The sequence below is a fragment of the Tachysurus fulvidraco genome, chromosome 20, assembly GCF_022655615.1.
Source record: "Tachysurus fulvidraco isolate hzauxx_2018 chromosome 20, HZAU_PFXX_2.0, whole genome shotgun sequence".
Lineage (NCBI taxonomy): Eukaryota > Metazoa > Chordata > Actinopteri > Siluriformes > Bagridae > Tachysurus > Tachysurus fulvidraco.
In genome coordinates, this window is record NC_062537.1 from 20,151,652 (window position 1) to 20,168,653 (window position 17,002).

Genomic DNA, 17,002 nt, shown 5'->3' on the forward strand with positions numbered 1-17,002 from the left:
TGCTGCTCAGTTTCCGGGTTGGGTATCTGTTGCTAAGCAACAAGCCGTGACATTCTAACGGCGCAGTTTTTACACTGTTCACGTTCAGCACCGTGATGTAGAGTTAACACTGTGAAAGTTTCAGAGCAGAGTTTTATAACACTGGGGAAAAGATGTGCTTTAGAACCCTGTTTCTAAACGTTCCTGTACCCCGGGGGGTAAGAAGGCGGGGTTTAGAATGACCATAACTCGAGATTGAGCTCGGTGAAAAAAATAAGTAAAAAAATTGCGATTCAGATGAGCTGTATGTGTCGATGCAAAGAAAAAATATGAAAGAAAAATGAATCTCTCTCCAGCTGTTAAATATAAGCCATGAATTGTGATTCTGTCAGATAAAAGTTTTCACACAGACGCCACTCATTTCATGCCAAGTATTAATAGTAACTGCACATAGGTCTTTTTTATCTGTTCACACCTGGTGTCGGTTCATTTCCCCAATGGATTTTGTGAATACGGCTTTGAGCTTCTGAGGTCTTTCAACACTCAGGCTATTGTGTGTGAAGGTAAAGACCTTTCACTCCAATGTCCCAGCTATTCTGTACTTGTCCTACTGAGAGTAACACTCAGAGATCTGTATGAAATGGGACCGAATAAGAAGAAGCAAAACTCAGTTCTCGTGACTGCTGATAAATATGTAAAAAAAAACAAACAAAAAAAAACGTACACATTATTTGTAAGGATCGTCATCTTTCAGGAAAAACACGCTTTGCCTTTTCGCATTTTGTCTCGGTCGGCATACCCGGGAAAGAGAATTTGTCCAACCGTCACACTAATTTCATTCAACTTGTGTCAATAAAGTTCTGTTCCATTTCATGAAGATTTCGGACCTTCAATGAGAAGAGGGCAACCCTGTAAGGATCCTGAGGCACCAATGCCTCTTTTCCACCGGAAAGATCCGGGTGCTGGTTCAGAGCTAAGCGCTAGTGCTGGTTCAAAGTTGGTTCCACTGGCGAACCTTCTAAGAACCGGTTTGCCTTTCCACCGGCTAGAGAGCCGTCACAGCGTCGAGTGTGACGTCACTGTATACGTGTCACGTGTCCCAGCGACGTTAGCGCAGCAGCGACAAACACAAACACAACAACAATGGCGGATGTTGCTTTACTGTTAATGCTCATGGCTTTGCGAACCTACATTAACACCCAAACGTGGCGAATAAAACGTGTACGTGCAGCTCCGTGTAATCTGTATAAACGGAGGTTGTAATCGATAAAGTACATAACGTTATTTTATCGTTAACACAGAAAAAAAGTTAGCCTTAGCATGTAGCTACCTACTATCATGTGTGCTGATAATGTATCATATCGCGGTAAAGTAAAAGTGTATTAAACATTAGTATACTTAAGGTACATTATCAAATGCGCTAACAGTAGCCCCGCCCACAGCTCCTGACGCAAGCGGTTCTTAAGTCTAGACCAGCAACGTTTTGGTGCTACTTAAGAACCACTTTTCCTGGTTCAGAGCCGGTGCTTTGGCGGTCGAAACAGAAAGAACTGGTTCTAAATTAGCAGCACTCGAACTGCCTCAGTGGGAAAGGGGCACAAGAGATCCAGCTCCAGCTCCATGTACCAACTCCATGTGGTGTTTAAAAACAATAGCCTCCTCATCGCTACACAATTATCAGACTGTACCTGACTGTAGAAAGGACATTATTCATACTAACACTCTCTGGTGTTTATAACAGTTTATAATCACACCCTCCAGTGTCACCCAAATGAGGATGAGGTTCAGTTTGAGTCTGGTTCCTCTCAAGGTTTCTGTCATCTAAGGGAGTTTTTCCTCACCACGATCACCACGATCACCTCAGACATGTTCATTAGGGATAAATACAAACACTTAAATAGAAGTCTATAAATTAATCTTAAACTTGTTGTTCATTGTCCATTGTAAGAGCTATACAAATAAAACTTCATTGAACAACCTAAAATAAGAAAACTTCACCTAATAATTGAGGTTTGAAAACTTAAATCTCAACACAGTACAAAAAAAATAATAAAAAAAATACAATAAATAAAAAAAAATGTTCTTCTGACCGTACTTACTCAAAGCTAAAGACATCTTGACTTCATATCACATATCGCATCATCGTGTGATCCTAAAATCACTTCCCTGAGACAGCTGTAAGCTCCTCGGCCCTTCGGATCCAATTTCAGTTTGCTCTCCTGCTCCGGTCCATCTGCAGCGTGAACCTTCAGGAGCCTCAGGCTTCAGCCTCTAATCCCTTCGTCTATTTGAGCGACAGCAGGAAGTCTTCGCTGAGCCTTTTCCTGTGGCTGCTGTTGATATTTAATGGAAGTTCATCCAGCGGGTGTGGACCTCTGGAGGCAGGTGTGTGTGTGTATGTGTGTGTGTGTGTGTGTGTGTGTGTGTGTGTGTGTGTGTGTGTGTGTGTGTGTGTGTGTGTGGTGATGTAGACGTACTAATCGTTGACAAGAAACTTATGCAACTTTCTTTGTTACAACTTTCTTTGTTACATGATCGTGTGCAGGATTTAGCCTGTTTAGTATTTAGCTTAATGTTTGAAATCGCTAGCGTACATCGCAATAATGTCGTATCTCTATTCGACGTCTCCCTGCAGAAGTATATTTCATAAAGTAATCATACATCTATTATATCTAACTATATAAAGAAACACAATAAATGATGAGATATGATATAATAAATGATGAGATATACGAGTTATTAGTCAACAACACGATGGTGTCATGAAGTCGACGGCGTCGTGTTGCGTTATTTCCCTTTTATTTAAAAAAAAAAAAAAAAACGATTTACATTTAATAAAGAATATCTTATATTTCATTTAGCAATTTATATCAGAATCTTGTGGACTGTGGGATATGGCAGCTAGACACATGTTGTTAATAAAATAATTTATTAATTAATTTATAATATATTTAATAATATAAAAACGGGGGGGGGGGGACGGTGGCTTAGCGGTTAGCACGTTCGCCTCACACCTCCAGGGTCGGGGGTTCGATTCCCGTCTCCGCCTTGTGTGTGGAGTTTGCATCTTCTCCCCCGTGCCTCGGGGGTTTCCTCCTGGTACTCCGGTTTCCTCCCCCGGTCCAAAGACATGCATGGTAGGTTGATTGGCATCTCTGGGAAATTGTCCGTAGTGTGTGAGTGTGTGAGTGAATGAGAGTGTGTGTGTGCCCTGTGATGGGTTGGCACTCCGTCCAGGGTGTATCCTCCCTCAATGCCCGATGACGCCTGAGATAAGGAACATGGCTCACCGTGACCCGAGAAGTTCGGATAAGCGGTAGAAGATGAATGAATGAATGAAAACAAAAAAAAAATACAGCTTGTAATACAAATAAATCTTCATAAAGCTGAATCTTGACCAATCAGAATCTAGAATTCACCTACCAACATTTCTTCAGCAGTCGATCAGACATGATTTGTGCTTTCCTCAAAACCCAGTGATTCTTGGTAATTGTTATTAATATTTAATATGACATCATAAGATAAATAATATAATACACACATTACACGGTATATAAAATGAACGATTGTTACTTTAGGCTTTTAACGATACACTTGAGTGTCTGTTCTAGAAAATCCAGTAAAATGTTATGAGATTTTAAATCCATGCATTACCAAAGCCAGCGTTGCGTGTTTGGATTGATTTCTGCTTCAGCGCCTCAAGTAAAGTGAAGTAAATAACCATATTTTAGCACATCTCTCCTCCAGCAGGCTGCCATAAGTTACACCTTCCACATCAATTTGTCATTTTGTCGCTCTGGCCGTTCCCCTCTCTGCGTCTTGTCAGAATTATGGCTCTCAGGTGCAGGATAAATATAGAATATGGCTTTGAGGTGTGAAGAAGGTTCTTCATTTCAATACTGCAATTTTAGTTCCGATGTTATTTAGGGTGTGAGGGTGAGGGTAATCTCACATGAATAATGTACCCTTCTTACCGACCCCTACCCCTGATCATGTTCTGTAATGCTTCATTAAAGCCTGGATCCTCTGGTAATATCCCGAGGCTTGATCTCATAAGATCACGTATTTGTTCATGGGACTCGGATCCGACTCGCTATGCTGGCTGAAAGAACCTGATTAAGATTTACTTTAATATGAATATAAATTATAACTGAAAACCCTGGAGTGGGGTGAAAAGGGGGATGTGGTTTTGAAATAACTCCTATATCTGTGGAGCTGGGGCATTTTGTTTGCTGTTTGGACAAGTACCACACACCTGCCACACACCTACCACACACCTGCCACCACCTTCCACCACCTACTAGACACCTACCAACAACTACCACACACCTGCCACCATCTTTGCACACCTACCACACACCTACCACCACCTACCATACACCTACCACACACCTTCCACCACCTACCACACCTACCACACACCTGCCATACACCTGCCACACACCTGACACCACCTACCACACAGCTGCCACCACCTACCACACAACTGTCACCACATTCCACCACCAAACATACACCTACCACACACCTGTCACCACCTACCACACGCCTACCACCAAACTCCACCACCTACCACACATCTGCCACCACCTTCCAACACCTACTGTACCACACACCTACCTTCACCTTCCACCACCTACCATCACCTTCCACACACCTACTCCCACCTACCACCTGCTACCACTGCCTACCAACATCTGTTCACCAGGCCCAAATGACACCCATAACACACCTGCCACCATTTAACATCCACTGCACACTTATCACCACCTACAAGGTCCTATTGACACCTTCTACCCAACATCCACCACACATCTATCCTCACCTACCATATACCTACCACAAACTACCAACACCTACCTACCCCCGCACACACAAATCACCACCTACCATATCTTATCAGCACCTACTACACATACCTACCACCTTGCTACCATCACCTACCACAAACTACCCACACCTACTTTTAACACCTACCACACTCCTACTACAAACGTAACAAACTACCACCACCTACCACATACCCATCACTGCATACACCACCTACCAACACTTACCACCAAGACGTTTCTTAGATTTTCATGAATTAAAGGTGGGGTCTTTGTTTTGTTACACAGAACTAATATATGCCTTTGTCCTTTACATCATTATGCTTGTGTGGCATTTTTGCTTGTTTGTTTATCTACAATCGTATTGTTCTTCCCTTCAGCTATGATAAAGACACGTTTCTTTCTGTTAGTCGCCCGGGTTACGTATGTATGTGTGGGCGGAGCTATCGATACAGGGGTGGGACCTGTTTGGGTTAGGTGCGTGTTTGTTTTGGTGATTTTATATGTCGACACTGGCTTTCAAACAACGGAGACCCCACCTTTAACTGAATGGTCTATTACAATATCAAAACACTGATTTTTTTTTTTCAGAAGAAAGAAAGAAAACATCATTCAGTTAAAAAAAAACGACCGGAAACATTAATATACGATAAGAAATCTAAAGCGGTTAGAGAATACACGCTCAACTGTACGCTAACACGACGTCTTAAACTAATTTATCTTGATATTTTTAAAGCATCCATCATCCTTCTTTACATTCCATTGTTCATTGCAGAATTACAGTAAAAAAAAAATACTATCCGCTCTTTTTCCCGTCAATTCAAGCTCCATTTTTGAAACCCGGTTCTAGCTGCTATCATCTGTAGCCAGACAGGAAGTAGTGACTTCTAGACAGGAAATTAGACTTTCTTGACAGGAAATTACAAATCACGGCTTTACTGTACCAGATTAAAATAACCCGATTCACCAGTTTTTTTTTTTAAATAAGCTTTTCACTTAGAATAAAAATGACATTTTGGCTAACATTTTTTATTACAATTAAACAAATTTAATGACGAATCTGATGAAGATTTCATGTAGAATTAACAGTTTATGAACAACGACATTTTGAAATCTTGAAGTGTTTAACTGAAAATAAACATCGAGACATTCATTTTGTTCAATTCATGCTTTCATGACGGTTTTTAATGTTCAAAATATTCTGACATATTTTTAGTAGAGAGATGCTAATTGCGACGGATTTCCCAGTAATTATTTGTCATTGTTTGAAGTAATTATCTTGTTAATTGTATTAAATATCTCCTGTCATGAGAGTATGTCATCATTTCCAGTTATTATCTTGTTGTTTTTTTTTCCCCCTCAGTGACAGATCGTTTATAGATGTGGCGATTTATCATCTCATTATTTTTGACTTGCCAAGTTATCTCGTTCTTTTGACTCCAGAACGCTGTCACTATCTCATTATTCTCACTTAATGACTTGGATCGGATCGGATGATTTGTAGGACATCATGAAGTCATAAAGATTGCAGACATTTGCTGGAAAATCTTTAGAACAAAATCTGATGACTCTGTTTCTAGTACATTATACGTTGTACATATACGGATGACTCCTGGACCTCACGCTCAGGGATACAGACACGTGTGCTGAATATACAGAATCCCGCTTTACACTATATGATGCATCGGATTCATTTCTGCAGAGTTTTTTTTTTTTTTTTGGTTTTATCCTTTCTTTTTGGACGAGATCTGACACTCAAACAAATCGCCCACTTTACCCAAATCTCTTACGGGCATGAATCACACGGTATGAAGCAAACCGAAGAAGCTATTAGTTTGATTTAATGTTTCAAAAAGACCCAAAAGGAAAATGTAATTTTTTAAAACAAAGGAATGATAAAAACAGTTATGATATGCAATATTAAGGATTAAGAATTTAAAATCACTTGAAAAAAACTAATTTCATCCTCTGTTTGTGCTTCAGTTTGAATAATTATTTCATTGTTTTGTCATTATTTTGAATTATGTTGAGTTTTTGTGCCATAATTTGACTGCTTAGCGTTTTTATTTGTCGGCTCATTAATTCGAGATATTTTTTACTAAACATAGTATTTTTACTTTATATAGTTTTTTAAATAAATATGGTACATTCAAGATGGTACATTTTTATGTCATGTTATCTCATTTTTATTTCATTGCTATTTTATTTTTAATGTCATTAAAAGATTGTGGGATTATTAAGTTATCTCCTTACTTTGACTTGTCAAGTTATATTGTTATTTAGACTTCAATTTTATTTCAAAATATTGTCATTATGTCAAATAATCATCTCTGTACTTTTACTTAATGACATGTTTTTTTGAAAGAATTGTTAGACATTGAGTGATCTCATAATTTGAACTCAATCCATTATGTCACCAGAGTAGATTACTGATTCATCATTTAGTTTTTGCCCTTATTTTCACTTATCATCCTTTTGCTTTCGCTTAATAATTCACTAGTTCATTATTCTGAGTTATCTCATTATTTCAAAATATCAGTTATTTTGAGGTATTATCTCAGTGTTTAAAGATAACTTTTTAAATAGAATGCCATTATTTCAGGTAATCTCACTAATTCAATTTAGCGTTATTATCTCGTTGTTGTAACCGTTGATTATTTCAAGCTATTGTCATTCTTGAGATATTTCAAAACAGTGAAATTATTTAATTATCTTATTTTTTGAAGATGTCACTATTTTGATTGATCAATGTTTAAATATAATTACTTTTACTTTTATTATTCTTATTTTTTATATTTTTTAATTTTGAGATAGTATGCCATTTTCTCAAGTTATCTCATTATTTCAATAATTCTGTTATTTTGAGTTATCTGTTTCAACTTAATAATGTTTTTTATTTCAAGGGAATAAGTCATTGTTTTAAGTTTTCATTATTTCAAGATAGTGTCAACAGACCGAGTTAATTATCTCATAATTACAAGATATTATTTTGAGTTACAATCTCATTGCATAAACTTAACAAATCTCTATTTCAAGATTTATTCATAATGTGTTTAATTATTTAAAATCAATGTAAACATATTTACTTTTATTTATTTAAATATAGTAATTATTTAAAGTTTTGTTATTTCACAGCATTATTGCGTTATCACTTTGTTTGAATGCAATATGTTAATTCAGGTTAGTATCTCATTATTATTTTTTAAAGTGATTATCTCATCTTTAAAAAAATATCATCTATTTCAAGGTCGTATGTCATTATTTTGAGTTCTTATTATTTCAAGATAATGTCATTATTTTCATCATTATTTAATGATCATCATCATCATCATCATCATCATCATCATCATCATCATCATCATCATCATCGTCGTCATCACCATCAGTTTGTTTCTTAAACAGTACAATGGTGGGAAAAACAGAGTTTACCTTTAAAAGAAATGATAACTCAGTTTCACATATTTAGCTGGAACATCTCAACCGCTAAGCTAAAATAAAAAATAAAAATCTGTGACAGTTTTAAAGATGCTCTTCTCTGCTCGTCATCGCTCATCTCCCGGGAATAACGAATCCTTACCTCCGCTTTCATTCCCTCTGCAAATGTAAAAATCTTAAAGCTGAGGAAAGGACAGTGATTAGGAATTTCTTAGGCAATCAGTCTAGCATGGAGTAAAAAAAAAAAAAAAAGTTTCTAACATTATTTTGAAATTTTCTGGGAAGTTCTCCTTTAAAAACGAATGCCAATTTAAAGGCCATGTTTAATAGCAAAGAGAAATAGAGTTCTTGTCTAGGATTCTTGCTAGCATGATATCTCAAGAAAGAGTGATTTAAAGTTTTTTTGGATTTCTATGGAATTCTCATCATAGCCAGTCACCTTGCAGTGACCTTCACCCTGATTGGATCAAAATCCAATCAATCCTTCATCTGGTTATGATGAGAATGAAATAGTTTTTCAGAATCTTTTTCCTTTTAGGGTCCATCTGACTGTCTATCCCTCCATCAGTAAACTCCATCTGTCCATGTTTCCATCAAATTTAGATCAACATCCATCAGTCCATTTATTTTTTTCATCTAACCATCTTTCACCTATCTTATCTGCCTATAGTCTACTCATCAATCTACCTATTCAGTTACAGTAACTATCTATCTATCTATCTATCTATCTATCTATCTATCTATCTATCTATCTATCTATCTATCTATCTATCTATCTATCTATCTATCTATCTATCTATGCAGCTGTTTGTCTATCCATCTGTGCATCTATCTATCTATCTATCTATCTATCTATCTATCTATCTATCTATCTATCTATCTATCTATCTATCTATCTATCTATCTATCTATCTATCTATCCATCCCTCTATCCATCCATCCATCCACATGTCTATCCACCTGTTTATCCATCTATCCAAATGTCTGTCCACATGTTTATCCTTCCATCCATCCATCCATCCATCCATCCATCCATCCATTCACATGTCTATCCACCTGTTTATCCATCTATCCAAATGTCTGTCCACATGTTTATCCATCCATCCATCCATCCATCCATCCATCCATCCATCCATCCATCCATCCATTCACATGTCTATCCACCTGTTTATCCATCTATCCAAATGTCTGTCCACATGTTTATCCATCCATCCATCCATCCATCCATCCATCCATCCACATGCCTATCCACCTGTTTATCCATCTATCCAAATGTCTGTCCACATGTTTATCCTTCCATCCATCCATCCATCCATCCATCCATTATTCCATCCATCCATTCATCCATCCATCCATCCATCCAAACATCCATCCATCCATCCATCCATCCATCTATACATAGATCCATCCACATGTGCATCCATCTGTTTATCTATCCATCTAACTACATGCTTCAAGTAAAAGCCTAGCAAAAAAATAAATAAATCCATTTTATTTCAGGTTGCATCACCCTGTGTGTCCTCCCATGGGTTCTCTCTGGACTCCCCACAGTTTCCTCTTACTGTCTACAAACAAGCAGGAAGGTGAATCAACTATGTTAAGTAATGAGTGACAGAAGTCTGCAAACAACATCTGAAGCCCATCAGGATAGAGATGAATGAACAAAAGAACGAACGAACGAACGAATGAATTAATTAATCTTTACTGAGGGTACCAATAATTCTGGACATGTGTGTATATGAGTTTAAGCATGGTGCGTATGTCTGAAATTCAATTAAAAATGATAAACAGATGTCAAAGATTAAATGTTAATATTATATAATTATGTTAATACAGAAAGGATGGAGATTATAAATGTTTTTTTTTATTAAACAGATATTTATTACTCACAGAGACAAGATCGTCTGCATCCTGTCAGCTAATCCAACCCTGTTTTTAATCAGATTGGATGAACAATATGTCTAGACGCTCAGAGGTATGTCTGTCTCTCTCTTCACCCTCGATAAAGCCAGACAAACAAAACCTCAGCATCACATGACATATAGACCGGCATCTAACACAATGCTCTTTCTCTCTCTCTCTCTCTCTCTCTCTCTCTCTCTCTCTCTCTCTCTCTCTCTCTCTCTCTCTCTCTCAGTATTGCTTTCTCGGCCTCTAATTGCTCTGTGTTTTTTCTCCAGGTAATTAAAGCTCGCTGTTATGATCTAATTACCGTCTGTCCCACCGTTTCCTCATAAAGCTCTCCAGCACTCGTATTGTGTTTAAGGTAGAAGCAGACTTTTGTGGGAATAATCACAGAGCCGTTACTCGTGTGTCCTGCTCCTCGTGGCCATCATTCAGCTCGGCTCATGACCCATTTATGTCTCAGCTGTGGAAAAAATCAGGACATGGTGGCTCTAACTTGCTAGACAAAAGGACATCATGAACAGAATGGATGAATGAGTGAATATGTTTTTATGAAAAGTTTCATGTTTTTAATTCCCGAGTAACCATGACGATTTCGGTTATTCTAGTTTATTTCTATACTCTGTATTCGGTTTTGGTACTCGAGCAAAAACCTTATGTGTCTTGCTGGTGTAGTAAAATAATCAACAAAAATGTATACGTGTTCTGTTTCGGTGCCCTGCAGTGCAGAATAGAATAGAATAGAATAGAATAGAATAGAATAAAGGAATTTAAAATAGAATCAAATCAAAAGCATAGAATATGTAACAGAATATAGAATAGAAGAGAGCAAAGAAGACAAAGTAGAATAGAGTAGAGCAAAATATAAAATGCAAAGTAATAGAGAAGAATGTAGAGTAGAGTACAGTAGAGTAGAGTACAGTACAGTACAGTAAAGTACAGTAGAGTACAGTACAGTAGAGTAGAGTACAGTAGAGTAGAGTACAGTAGAGTAGAGTACAGTACAGTAGAGTGGCATACAGTAGAATACAGTACAGTAGAGTAGCGTACAGTAGAGTAGAGTATAGTAGAGTACAGTAGAGTAGAGTATAGTAGAGTAGCATACAGTAGAGTACAGTAGCGTACAGTAGAGTAGAGTAGAGTACAGTAGCGTACAGTAGAGTAGCGTACAATAGAGTACAGTAGAGTAGAGTACAGTACAGTACAGTAGAGTAGAGTACAGTAGAGTACAGTACAGTAGAGTACAGTACAGTAGAGTAGAGTACAGTAGAGTAGCGTACAATAGAGTAGCGTACAGTAGAGTAGAGTACAGTACAGTACAGTACAGTAGAAAAGCGTACAATAGAGTACAGTAGAGTACAGTAGAGTAGCGTACAGTAGAGTAGCGTACAGTAGAGTAGCGTACAGTACAGTAGAGTAGAGTACAATAGAGTAGCGTACAGTAGAGTAGAGTACAGTAGAGTACAGTAGAGTACAGTAGAGTAGCATACAGTAGAGTAAAGTACAGTACAGTAGAGTAGAGTACAATAGAGTAGCGTACAGTAGAGTAGCGTACAGTAGAGTACAGTAGAGTAGCGTACAGTAGAGTAGAGTACAGTAGAGTAGCGTACAGTAGAGTACAGTAGAGTAGCGTACAGTAGAGTAGAGTACAGTAGAGTAGAGTACAGTAGAGTAGCGTACAGTAGAGTACAGTAGAGTAGAGTACAGTACAGTAGAGTAGAGTACAATAGAGTAGCGTACAGTAGAGTAGAGTACAGTAGAGTAGAGTACAGTAGAGTACAGTAGAGTAGCATACAGTAGAGTAGAGTACAGTACAGTAGAGTAGAGTACAATAGAGTAGTGTACAGTAGAGTAGAGTACAATACAGTAGAGTACAGTAGAGTACAGTAGAGTAGAGTACAGTAGAGTACAGTACAGTAGAGTACAGTACAGTAGAGTAGCATACAGTAGAGTACAGTAGAGTAGCATACAGTAGAGTAGCATACAGTAGAGTAGCGTACAGTAGAGTACAGTACAGTAGAGTACAATAGAGTAGAGTAAAGAAGAGTGGAGTACAGTAAAGTACAGTAGAGTGGCATACAGTAGAGTACAGTAAAGTAGAGTACAGTAGAGTAGAGTACAGTACAGTAGAGTAGAGTACAATAGAGTAGAGTACAGTAGAGTAGAGTACAGTAGAGTGGCGTACAGTAGAGTACAGTACAGTACAGTAGAGTAGAGTACAGTAGAGTAGAGTACAGTAGAGTAGAGTACAGTAGAGTGGCGTACAGTAGAGTACAGTACAGTACAGTAGAGTACAGTAGAGTACAGTAAAGTGGCGTACAGTAGTGTACAGTAGAGTACAGTACAGTAGAGTAGAGTACAGTAGAGTAGAGTACAGTACAGTAGAGTATAGTAGAGTACAGTACAGTACAGTACAGTAGAGGGCAAAAGAGAATGTAGAAGTGAACTGGAATAAAATGGATAGATTAGAAAGAATTCTATATAGAATTGAACACAAGAGAGGAGAATTAGGACAGTGAGCACAAATTAAATTTTAAATGTTAAATAAAGTAAAAAGAAAAGTATATAGACACGAATGGAACAGAACACAACAGAGAATAGATAGAGCTAGAGAAGATGTGGTGTTTATGAGGAATAGACATTAACGAATAGTGGTTTGTGAAAGAACTTAGACTTTTAGACTTTTAAGATTTATTTTAACGTTCTCACAACGTTCCACCTACAACACTCTAAAATTCACCCCTCGTCTCATCTTTTTGACCTTTCTGTTATAATTATTATAGATTTCTTAATACTTTCTCTGCAGAATCAGTGTTCGAGCTCCGAGAGCATTTCCATGCAGTGGGCGTGGCTATCTCATGAGTCAGGTCTTGATGAAGGGGCGTGGCTGAACTCGGACGTCAGACCAAACATCAGACCGAGATGCTCATTCAGCCGTTATTAAAGGTAGATGTACGAGTTTTCCATGTCACCACCCTGGACCTTTCTCCTGGCTCGATAAATGTCACTCAACTCATCTTCTATATTGAATTTAATTCAATCAGAGGTTTTCTTTATAAAAGATCTATACGGTGGCTAAAGTCTCCACAACACGACACGCTGAAATCTACTGCATGTAAATACACTCGGAAAATCTATAGAATCGGATTTTAGGAGACATTTCACAAAAGGGAATTTCTTGCTGGTTAAATTTTAATGACCTCGGAGTGAGCTGTAAGTGGAGCAGACAAAGTGCTCATTCGGTTTATCCTTCAAATCCTGACTTTTTTTTAAAGATTTTTTAGAGCATGCCTAGTTAAATAAAACATTCGAATTGGAGTTGGAGAAATAAAAGAGATGAAATAACGCAAAATAAAAAGGTCTGCTGGCTCAAGTGCTAGTTTTATAAGAACCTGAATATGGAGTATGGAAGTCATTTTGTTCAATTCATTCAAATTTACTTTGATAGATTTATTAATGCAGGGAAAAAACAAACTAAACCTTATATTCTAAACTAGACTCCTATTAATGTTCCAATAATTCCTTTCATAGGGGGACACGGTGGCTTAGTGGTTAGCACGTTCGCCTCACACCTCCAGGGTTGGGGGTTTCATTCCTGCCTCCGACTTGTGTGTGTGGAGTTTGCATGTTCTCCCCCGTGCCTCGGGGGTTTCCTCCGGGTACTCCGGTTTCCTCCCCCGGTCCAAAGACACATAATACGGACAATTTTCCAGAGATGCCAATCAACCTACCATGCATGTCTTTGGACCGGGGGAGGAAACCGGAGTACCCGGAGGAAGCCCCCAAAGGCACTGGGAGAACATGCAAACTCCACACACACACGGGAGGCGGGAATCGAACCCCGACCCTGGAGGTGTGAGGAGAACGTGCTAACCACTAAGCCACCGTGCCCCCCCCCCAACTGATCAGTGTACTGTATATTGACCTCATATAGACTACATTAGTTGCTACACTGCTTCCTTTATCAGTCCGAATTTTCTATCTCTGGCGTTTTTTTCAGGTTTAAAGACAAGCTCTGATGTTTAAAAGCAGATCTGGAGAAGGTGTGTTGAATGACATGTCTGATTTGCATTACCATGAAAATGTAGTTTTTTTTCTCCACAGCATCAGAAAGATTCAGACATTTTTTATCCACACAAGCTGCTCAGGTAGTTGTTCGGACTCTTGTCATTTTAATATTGCACTACTACAACTCAATGATGCACGTCTACCTATGAACGCAATTTATCCTCTGCAAATGAAACAAAATGCAGCTTCACAACTTGTTTTCAGCTTAAGTTCTCTCTCTCCACAGGCTTCCAGTAACTGCACGGGTCAGACGGATCAAAACACTGATGCTGGAAAGCCAAAAACAGACCAGTTCCCTCTTACCTCAAAGCTCTTAACACCCCTCACACTGCACCTCGCTCCCTCACATCTACCAGCATTGCTCGACTGGTCCCACCATCTCTCAGGGTAAGAGGAAGGTATACATCAAGGCTCTTCTCTGTTCTGGCACCGAGGTGGCGGAACGAACTTCCACTAGATGTCTGAGCAGCTGAGTCACTGGCCATCTTCAGATGATGGGTGAAGATCTTCCTCAAACACTTCAGCCAGTGCTTGTTTTCAATGTTTGTTGACTTAAAAGCACTCTCGTATGTCGCTCTGGATTAACAGCGTCTGCCAAAATGTAAATGTAAATGTAAGAAAATCGACTTTAAGAAGTGCGCAAGTCAACGCTGAGTACCAGGAACTTATCATCTGATGCCTGATACCTGATCTGTGAGTCTGAATTCTGAAGCTGTCAGTCCATATTCAGTGTCTATACAGTATAACAGATATAACCGAGATATATTCTTCCTCTTTCTTCTATCTCATACAATCTGAAAATAAGTCTGCAAGAAAACCCTGGATCTGGCAACCTGATTTGCGGGTGAAATATTCATGAATCTACCGTTCGACTCCCCAACACGAATCCAAAGAGAATTTTTATATGCCACCATTTAAAGTTTAATAGTGCAACATAGCCGATTCTCAAACGTCTTCCGATAAAGTCTGAAGTGTGGCATTTCCTGTTATAGAGCAGCTTTCAGGATTCGAACCTCGTCATCGATTAAACACGAAGCATGACTTCGGACTATCGTATTCTGTCCGCGCACACATCCGGAGCTCCAGGAAAAAGGAGAAGTGTGAGCGGGATCGACGCTACAGTAAGTCTCTGTGCTCCTTACTGACCTGAAAACTTCAATCAGCAGTCTGTCTGGAGCAGGAGATCCTGAGGAAGAGAAGACAGTGGAGTAAAGAACACTCACTCACTACCTCGGGTCACGGGGAGCCTGTGCCTATCTCAGGCGTCATCGGGCATCGAGGCAGGATACACCCTGGACGGAGTGCCAACCCATCACAGGGCACACACACTCTCATTCACTCACACACTACAGACAATTTCCCAGAGATGCCAATCGACCTACCATGCATGTCTTTGGACCGGGAAGGAAACCCCCGAGGCACAGGGAGAACATGCAAACTCCACACACACAAGGCGTAGGCGGGAATCGAACCCCGACCTGGTGTAACAAACCTGGTGTAAGGCGAACGTGCTAACCGCTAAGCCACCATGTCCCCTGGAGTAAACAGCAGAACGGAAATATAGGAGGTGGAATCGATGACGCAAACCTTCTTCTTCTTGACGTAATTGCACTCGATGATCTCAAAGTCAGCCAGCCGATACGATTCGTTTCGTGTCGGTCGAGCGACTGAAAGGTTTCACCTTCTAAAATTGCAGCAGGAATTCAGAAAATCGCAGAAAACGATAACGTTTTCTCAACCACTTACAGACGTGGAACTTTTTTCCAGAGACATCATTCTTTTATAAAGTTTTATAAATGTCAGCTCAGCAGGGGAACGCACAAACCTCACTGAATCATAAATGCCAATACGGCATCAGGTGTTCGGGGGAGTTAAGAACAGCAACAACAACAACAACAACAACAACAACAACAAAAAAAAACCTCTGAAATCAATAACGATATAAAAATACAGTAATTTCACAACCAAATCGTTTCCCATTGTGAAAATTTTACATTTTGAAACCTGACAACAAAAAAATGAGAAATTATATTTAAAGATGAAAAGATTTCGTTCCAGTTATACGATTGTTATAGAAAATGAGCTTTCAGGTTAATTATCTGCATCAGTCTTTACAAGCGCATGAGGTGAGACGGTCACATAACCGAAAGATTACTACAATCTATTCATGACTTTAAAATGACTTTTAATGTGTTTGTGTGTGTTTTTTTTTTTATTTTCATCTTTATTAGAATTCAGCTGCACATTTAGTGCTTAATAAGCTCAATTGAAAATAACAAACAAAAATGATAAACAAAATATATATATATTTTTTATTATTCAAGTATTTTATAAGTTAAAGGTGCGGTCTCCGATTTTTGAAAGCGAATGTCTCCATTTGAAATCACCAAAACAAACACGCCCCTAACCCAAACGGGTCCCACCCCTGTATCGATAGCTCCGCCCACACATACATACGTAACCCAGGTGACTAACAGAAAGAAACGTGTCTTTATCATAGCTGAAGGGAAGAACAATACGATTGTAGATAAACAAACAAGCAAAAATGCCACACAAGCATAATGATGTAAAGGACAAAGGCATATATTAGTTCTGTGTAACAAAGCAAAACCAACGTTACTCACCTATCGAGAAGGAAAAAAGCGCCTCGGCGTCTTAAGTAAAGTCGGCCACATATTCACAGGTCGGAGTTTCCCGAGTCGATAACTCCTGAGCTAAACGCTGTTACTACACAAAACGCGGTTGTAGCTGCCTCTCTACATTACTACGATAGAAAAGAGGTGTTA

General features: G+C 38.8%; 1 long non-coding RNA gene across 3 annotated transcripts; it reads left to right on the top strand.

The window, feature by feature from the left end:
• Positions 1–12,453: 12,453 nt before the first annotated feature.
• On the top strand, positions 12,454–16,584 carry LOC113653534. Of its 3 annotated transcripts, XR_007138762.1 has the most exons (5): positions 12,454–12,802; positions 12,955–13,094; positions 14,149–14,191; positions 14,443–14,909; positions 15,022–16,584. It is a non-coding gene; the product is annotated as an uncharacterized LOC113653534 (long non-coding RNA). The 3 variants fall into 3 exon arrangements; XR_007138760.1 differs by having other exon boundaries at positions 14,443–16,584; XR_007138761.1 differs by lacking the exon at positions 14,149–14,191 and adding an exon at positions 14,253–14,296 and having other exon boundaries at positions 14,443–16,584.
• The last annotated feature ends 418 nt before the right edge of the window (positions 16,585–17,002 follow it).